Here is a 9,159-nt window from a genome sequence, read left to right as displayed (position 1 = left end):
CACCTCCTTTTGTGGAATTCCAATTTTCCCAAATTATCCACATGTTTAATGAAATGGGATATCAGCCCCCATTGACAAAGATAAGTGACTTTAAGAAGTCTGGTCTTCCAAAAATTTGGAATTTCTTGTTTGGGATCTTTTTGCATTGTTTAACCGGAAGAACAGTTGGGTTAGCAAGGGAAGGATGGAGGTTTATGCTATGGTGGCTGGTTTATACTATTCCAACAGACTACTCTACACAACTGTGGAAGAAATTTCAAAAAGGGTTAGAGCTTACGAATGCTGCTAATCGCATTTCGTGTGCTAGGTACTGGAGCCTTATTTTACAATATTTTTACAACAAGGAAGGTATTTTGGTTCCAAATGATGAAGAGAAAGTTACTTTTCAATCGTATCACTTTCCGAAGGATGTTGTTGATGATGCTGATGAATTCCCACATGTTGCTTGGATTCCTGACGCAATGTTAAAAAGGGTGGATCCTAAGAATTCTGTTTTGGTTGCTTATCAGAAAACGTTCGATCCATCTATTCCAACAAAAATTTTATTTCTCCAAGAAGAATCAAAATCGAAAAAGTCCAAGAAGTAGAAGAAAGCTGATCCTACCTCACTAGCAAAGAAATCGAAGGGATCTACATCTTCTAAATATCCACAGAAGGTTGTTGATGAAAATGTTGTTGTGAAACTTGAAACAGCACACGTGAGTGAGCCGATAGTGGAAGAGACTCAAGAGAAAGGGGTTATTCCTTCGAAAACAGGGATGTTTCGAAGAATCAAGATAAAACCCACTCACAAACGTAAGTCACCGGCTCAAAAGCTGATTCGAAAGCATCAGGTTTCTCACCAAGAAGGCTTGATTCGCGAGATACCTGTTCAAGTTTCTCCGAGTTCGAAGAAAAGGGCAGCAGAGGATATGGAAAAACATCTGGCTAAAGGAAAGAAAAAGAGGAAGACTCGAAAGATTGTTTTGTCTCCTGAGTCAACAGAGGAGGATCAAAGGATACCAGAAACTACAGAATTTACTTCTGTCATCAGTTCTACTCCTGAGCAGACAAGTGTCATACCACCCGAAGTTTCGATTGCCAAGTCAATTCTTGAGGAGGTGCGAACTTCAGACATCATTGTACACATATCTGATACGGATGCAAATGTTAACATGGGTGAAGGAGGTTCGAAAGCTGTAGATCAAGGTCCATTCATCTCTACTCCTTTCGAATCATTAGTTTCAGTTACATCAACATCTACCATTCCTATTCCATCAACCACTATCTCACCAACATTCGAACACATCCTCAATCAACCTGTTGGGTTGAAGATTTGTTCAAGGGTTGCGTCTTTGGGCTCAACTTTTTGTTTATTTATTTTGTATTCTGGTTTGGGCCTGTCCAACCGAGAGCCCATTATGTTTATTATATAAGTATATGCTTGCATGCATATTAGGTTAACGATTGATCTAGAGCATAACGATAGTATTTTACAGATTTCTTTGATCGTTCTTGTAAACCTACCAATCCTCTACAGTTGATGTTCTTAATCGAGCTCTTCTGAGGATTTTGTTTTAATCATTCGACACGTTTGATTCACTCTTGCCTTGTTCTTATTTTCGTGTTCTTGCTGTTTTATATTTACTTACCTGTTTAAGATCTAATCGATCTTCAAAGATTAAAGTTTTTAATCTCATCAATTGGTATCAGAGCAGGAGGTTGTGTAATCGATACACATCTTTTCTGTGAAAAGATTTCAATTAGGGTTTTTCCGCAACTACCGATATTTATTGAGCCGTCATCTCATTATTGACGTATCTTGATATTTATTGTTTTGCCCTAATCTGCTTTATTACAAGTCTGATCTTTGAACAGGTTTTTCGATCATAATGGATGAGTCGCAATCAAATCCTATCAATATTTCCAACAACATCGGTTCAACCACGAATATTCCAATCCTATATACCCATGACTATGAAGTCTGGGCACATCACTTCGAAGACTACGTGATAGGATCTGAGGATAATGGATACCTCATATGGGAAGCTATCATTAATGGACCTTTTTCTCATTCTGCAACGTCCAGGATTATCAAAACTCAAAAGGAGTACAATGATCAGCTGAAGGATGTTAAAGATATTGCACAAGATGAAAAGGATAAATTCCAGTGCAATATCAAGGCGTTAAGATTGATAAGATTCGCCCTTCAGTCCGACACCTTCAGGTTGGTCAGCTCATGCACGACGGCAAAGGAAGTTTGGGATAGACTTCGCGAACTGTACTCTACAGACGAGGATCTTGAACATTCTATCCAAACCTTGCTCTTATCTGAGTTTGGAGAATTCAGGCAAGGAGCCGAAGAAACAGTGACCCAGACGTTCGATCGCTTCAATCATCTTCTCAGCAGGATGATCAAACATGACATCGAAAGGAAGCTTATCGAGCAGAAGGTTACATTCTTAAACGGTCTGAGGTCTGAATGGAGAGCAGTAGTGTCTACAGTCAAAGCCCATGAGCAGTTTAAATCATACTCTTTGGCGAAACTGGTGGGTATTCTCAAGTCCCAGGAGAAGATTGTGCTGCAGGAGAAGAACGTTGTTTCAAGCCTTGGTTCGCTGGCCCTCCTATCAAAAAGTAAAGCTGTGATGGAGGATGAAGACCTCAACTTGGAGGAGTATGACCTCACGTCTGAGGATTATGCTATGATGGTGTCTAACCCCAAGAGGTTCATAAAGAAGAGATTCCCCAGCAATAAAAACCGAAACTGGTAGGGGAGTTATAGTTCAGAAAAAGTTAACAATGAACCGAAGGTTGAAGAGCCCAAGAAGGAACTGAAGGTGGATGGTGATTCTGGAGTAAGCTGTTACTACTATGGTGGGAAAAACCACTATGCTAAAGATTGTGTCCTTAAAAAGATGGCTGAAAAGGATGATGAAAAGGATGAGGAAGCTGTGCTGCAGAAAAGGCTCGATGAGATGAGAAAGAAGAAGTCTACCGCTAACCCTTCCATGAATGCTCTTATTGTGCAGGGTTCGGTTGCTGATGACGAGTTCGGTAGCGTGGAAGTTTGGTCTACCGACTCAGAAGACGATGAAGTGAGGAAGCCTACTCATGGAAATGCTTATGTGGCAAAGGAGGAGAGCAGTGGAGGAAGATGCTTCATGGTGTCTGATGTATCTCAGATGAGGGGATACAACACTGATGGTGGAAGCGATGAACCGAAGGGGCAGGAGGACATGTGCTTTACAGCCAAACCACTCAGCCAACAGTTCAATGAGCTTGATGAACTGATAAAGAAGGTACAATCGGTTTTCATTTCATTTAAAGTACCACAATCATCATATGAGAAAGAACTAAAAAATGTTAATACAAGAATTTCTCATCTAGATAGTAGCTTAACTCAAACTCGAGTCACCAATTCTAACCTAACTGATCAATTAAGCAGGGTGTCTTCGAAGAGTGAGGAGCGGCGCATGTGGATCGAGTTGAAGGAGTCTGAATTAGTTAAAATTAAAGACGAAAACATTTATTTACAAAGAGACAATTTAAAGTTGTTAAAACAGCGGAATGTTTTTTGTTTAATTGCAAAATGTCTTTATTCTAATATTACTCAGCTTCACTTGGACTGTGAAATAGGCCAAAAGATCCATCGCATGATTTTGCCCTTCCTTGAGTTTAAGGAGGATGAAATTGATGCCGAAGCTTATAACTGTGAGAGTGTGATATCATCTGACGATGTCAATCCGACCTACATGTATGGACTGGACAAAATTGAGTCATTCATTAAATCCAAGGACCACAAGGACATGCTTAAAAACCTTTTGGATGAAAATGATAGACTTAAACTGAGAACCGAAACCATACAAAAATTTGACTCTTTAAACGCCAACGTAAGCTCAGAAAACAAAATTGATGTTGAAAATGCATCTGAGCTTAACGAGGACGACAACATGAGTGAAATTTCTGTAGAGGACACGGTTGACTGCTCAGAATTTGTAAAAAGCGAGCCTGAAAACCACAAGAATCTAATTTCTGAAAATTCAGTGGAGTTCGCTCGATTGTCCCAACAAAAGTCCCCGATCTTAGCAGAGAAAGCAGTTGTGTATCAAAAGGTCAGGACCACTCCAAATCAAGTATACAAGGTCACTGGAGTAACCGAACATCAGACGGCTGAACTCACAGCTATTGTAAACGAAGACAATGCTAATGGCTGTGATGAGTACTTCTGGTCAGCTCCAATAGATAATGCAAACGAAACGGTAGGCTTATCTGAAAGAACCTCTTGGATGAGTAAAGGTAGATACATACCTGAACCCTTGAACAAGCCAGATAATTTCGATGAGCCAAGCACCAGTGGTACGAAAGACATTCCTCAGGAGAATGAATGTTCGGCAAAAGAAGACATTCCCTCTACTTCCTCAGTTCAAAGTGAAACTCCTACAGTTCAAAATGAACCAGGCAAGGAGAAACCGAAAATGAAAGCTAATATTCATCATCAACCGAAGCAGATGAGGAATAAGAAACGTGAAAGGAACCAAAGATACAGGAAGAATCTCTCTGAAAGGAGGCAATTCTGGCAATCCCAGAATGCATACTTCTCACATCAAGACAAGAATCTGAAGTATGAAAACAATCCTGTCGGAAAGCCTGAGAACCCCAACAACCGAAAGCCAAGGTTCGGTTCACAAGAGAATACCAACCGAAAGCAAAGGTTCGGTTCTGAGAATGACTTCAAACGAAAGCAAAGGTTCGGTTCAAAGAACGATTCCAACCGAAAGCAAAGGTTCGGTTCTGAAGTCAAAAGAGATCAAAACTCTAAGGTCAGTCCCTCCAATGATCAAAAGCAAAAGGGTCACCTAGAGTCTCCAGCCAAGAAGTCCTCTCAATCTAAACCCACTCCTTCTAGTTCATCTAATTCTTCTACTTCTACCAATTCATCTCCATCTTGCTCTAAAGCTCATTCTGTTCATTCTCAAAAATCTCATTCATCGGCTGAACAAAAGGGCAAACAGAAGGTTTCTACATCCACACCAGAGTCTAAACCGACCGCACCCAATCCTAATAAAATAAAAGTTTTTACCATTAAAAAGAAAGATGAAACAACACTTATAAAACGAACATATCTTGTTGACATCTCTCTTACTGTTCCAATTCCCATGAAAAGCTCACGTGGACCCAAGAAACTTTGGGTTCCTAAATCTGCTTAATTTTTGTAGGTTATAAGTGACGAACAGTTTGACGAAGAATGGTACATCGATAGTGGCTGCTAACGTCACATGGCTGGGAGGAAAGAGGAGCTCAGGGAATACTGATCTCTTACAAATGGTGGCAATGTCAAGTTTGGAAACAATTCTTTCGGCACCATAAAGGGATACGGAATGATAACTAATGGTGATTTCACTATAAGGAAGGTGGCTTATGTGGAAGGACTCCAACACAACCTCATCAGTGTATCTCAGCTTGTTGGAGGTACAGGTCTCAAAGTCTCATTCGATGATGAAGGTTCTGAAATTATTGAGAAAAAGACAAAGAAAGTAATTCTCAAGTCGGAGTGAAAGGGTGAAATGTTTCCTCTAAACCTTAAACCCATCAAAGGAAACCCAGCTATATGCTTGTTATCAAAAGCTCAATCTGACGAAAGCTGGTTGTGGCACCGAAGACTCTCTCATCTCAACTTTAAAGATATCAACCGACTTGTCACTGGAGGTCATGTTAGGGGTCTTCCATTGCTCAAGTTCGATAGAGATCATTTGTGTGCTGCATGCGAAATGGGGAAGCAGAGTCGTCAAAGTCATCCATCTGTAATTAACACAAAAGTTGTTGAACCACTCGAATTACTTCATATTGATTTGTGTGGTCCTTCATCTATCGAAAGCATCGGTGGTAGCAAGTATATTCTTGTTATTGTTGATGACTTTTCACGATTTACATGGGTGTTCTTTCTAAAGCTCAAATCTGAAGCGACTCATAAGCTGAAAGTGTTCATCAAGCAGATTGAAGTACAGACTCAAGATGGTCGTTCGCAACATCAGGAGCGACAATGGTCTGGAATTCAAGAACAGGGAATTTGAAGAATTTCTAGCAGAAAAGGGAATAAGTCACAACTTCTCAGCTCCCTACACACCTTAACAGAACGGAATTGTCGAAAGACGAAACCGATCTTTGTGTGAAGCTGCCCGAACTATGCTAAGTTTCGCTTCCTTACCTCTTTATTTTTGGGCTGATGCTATTTCTGCTGCTTGTTTTACACAGAACAGGTCCTATCTCAACAAGCGATTCACGCTCACACCTTATGAGATACTAAACAACATAAAGCCCAATGTGAAATTTTTCCATGTATTCGGCTCACGGTGTTTCATCTTTAACTCTAAAGAACACCGCAACAAGTTCGATGTCAAAGCCGACGAGGGAATATTTCTGGGCTACTCTCTCACATCCAAAGCATACAGAGTCCTGAACAAGCGTTCGAGAAAAATTGAAGAGACCTATTACGTGACTTTTGACGATAGCTATGTCAAAAAGCTACAGGCCAAAGAAGACACAGCTGGGGAAATTTTTCCTCAAACTGGCCAAGTCACAGTCTCGATCGCTAATCTATATGAGAAATATCTGGAGCTCTTTGACGAACCAGAGAAAGCTTCTCTCTCAGAAGCAGGTGCAGCAGACAACAAGGTTGACCACATGAAGCAAATTGTCGAAGAAGCTGCAAGGAGAATGAATGAAGGAGGATCGACTTCTGATGAACCTCCATTCAACGATGCTTCAGTCGAGGGGGAGCCAAGCTCACAAGTTGAGGTGGAGCCAAGCTCACAAGTCGAGGGGGAGCCAAGCTCTACAACTGCAACTGAAAGTGCTTCTCCAACCGAAAGTGCTTCTCCAACCGAAGGTGCATCAACGCCTGCAAGTCCAGCATCACAAGAAACCTCTGAACCTCAAGTTTCTCAAAGCTCATCAATCGAGGGGGAGCATGATGATATGACGCTTGACTACGATAGCCAGTCCGAGCCAAAAGAAATGATCAATGCTGAACTAGACCCAACCTTTGATCCAAATTATCCTCCTCTTACCAAATGGACCAGAGATCATCCTATCTCTCAAGTGGTTGGTGATGTCTCTGAAAAGGTTCTGACCCGATCACAACTGAAGGCAAAACAGACATCCTTATTTTCAAAGGTTGAGTTTTGTATGTTTAACTCATTGTATCAAAAGTTGAACCGAAGACAGTTAACACTGCCCTCGATCACTCTGATTGGGTTCAAGCAATGCAAGACGAACTGAACGAATTTGAAAGGAACAAAGTCTGGCGCCTCATTCCAACTCCTCTAGATGCTTCTGTTGTTGGTCTCAAATGGGTCTTTAGGAACAAAATGGACAAGGAAGGGAATGTTATAAGGAACAAAGCTCGTCTGGTAGTAAAGGGATACTGTCAGGAGGAAGGGATTGATTATGAAGAGACTTTCGCTCCTGTAGCTAGGCTGGAATCTGTAAGAATATTTCTTGCTTATGCTACCCACAAAAACTTTGAAGTTTTCCAAATGGACGTCAAGTGTGCATTTCTTAATGGAGAACTCGAAGAAACCGTGTATGTGGAGCAACCTCCTGGGTTCGTGAACGAAAAGTATCCAAACCATTGCTATATTCTGGATAAAGCTTGAGACTCTCAGAAATTCCCACTGATGTTTATGGTTACACAACATCTGTGTTTATGATCTTAGTTTCGTGTCACTACGAGCTGAGTGAAACCCAAAATTCAACACCAAATCTGAATTGACGGTGATCAATTAATTTGCTCAAGTTTTCACCAAAGAATTGACAGATGTACCTTCATGCAATCTCAAATTTTATTTTGTGTGATTCCTATGAAATTGTTAAACACCATAACATTTCTTCCCTTGGGATCCAGTTTTTAATTTTTTGAGATTTTATATTTTCCAAGCCAATTTAATATTAATTCCCACCTACTTGTCCAACAGACTACACCGGTCTCACAAGTACTTTATTCACTTTCTTTCTTATTTCAAGATTAGAATTGTTGAATCAAAGCGAAAGCCACCCTTAAGTAACCTAATTAAAAGAAGCCTTTCAACATTTATTAATAAGTGTTTGATCGTTATTCAACGAGAATCCACATTAACACTTTAAGGTCTCTCTTGACCTTGAAGGAAGAGATTCGTGCCCGGGATCATTTGTTTCGTGTCATTATTGACATCACAGTCATTCCTATAAACCTCAGTGGGAATTTCTGAGAGTCTCAGTGGGTTCGTGTATGTTGAAGATTTGTTCAAGGGTTGCGTCTTTGGGCTCGGCTTTTTGTTTATTTATTTTGTATTCCGGTTTGGGCCTGTCCAACCGAGAGCCCATTATGTTTATTATATAAGTATATGCTTGCATGCATATTAGGTTAACGATTGATCTAGAGCATAACGATAGTATTTTACAGATTTCTTTGATCGTTCTTGTAAACCTACCAATCCTCTATAGTTGATGTTCTTAATCGAGCTCTTCTGAGGATTTTGTTTTAATCATTCGACACGTTTGATTCACTCTTGCCTTGTTCTTATTTTTGTGTTCTTGTTGTTTTATATTTACTTACCTGTTTAAGATCTAATCGATCTTCAAAGATTAAAGTTTTTAATCTCATCACAACCAATTACTGCTATGTTTTCGTCTCAATCTACCGATACACCCAAACCATCTTCACCAACAGAAACTGATCATGAAGGGTTTGGTGGAACATTTGAAGACTTGGAGTTCCATGATGAAGAAGAAGATTTTCCTGATCACATGCTAATGACCATGAAACAATACAAAATTTTGAATCAAAAGTTGAACTCCATCATTCAATCTCAAGCTGATCTGGGTGGGGGTTCATCACTTTCAAGTTTGGAGATTGACTCAATGTTGAAGCTGTGTGAGTCAAGAATTATCAACAAAGTGTCTGGTATGTTGAAATCTTCTGAGACAGTGCTCATGGAGAAAGTTGATTTTACGGATCAGACCAATGAACTTCGATTTAAACATCAAAGATCTGATTTTCTGAGTGAAGTGAAAGAACTACGAAACGTCACAAAAGAACGGCATGTTCTTTTTGTTCAGGAGGTTAAGAAAGTAAGGGAGGATGTGAACTTCAAAATTCAAGAGCTTCGAGAAGATATGCAAAAGGAAATTTTGTCAGTT

Source organism: Lactuca serriola, chromosome 4 (genome assembly GCF_051521515.1).
Source record: "Lactuca serriola cultivar US96UC23 chromosome 4, Lser_US96UC23_V15, whole genome shotgun sequence".
Classification (NCBI taxonomy): Eukaryota; Viridiplantae; Streptophyta; class Magnoliopsida; order Asterales; family Asteraceae; genus Lactuca; species Lactuca serriola.
Note: the sequence above shows the minus strand (reverse complement) of the source record.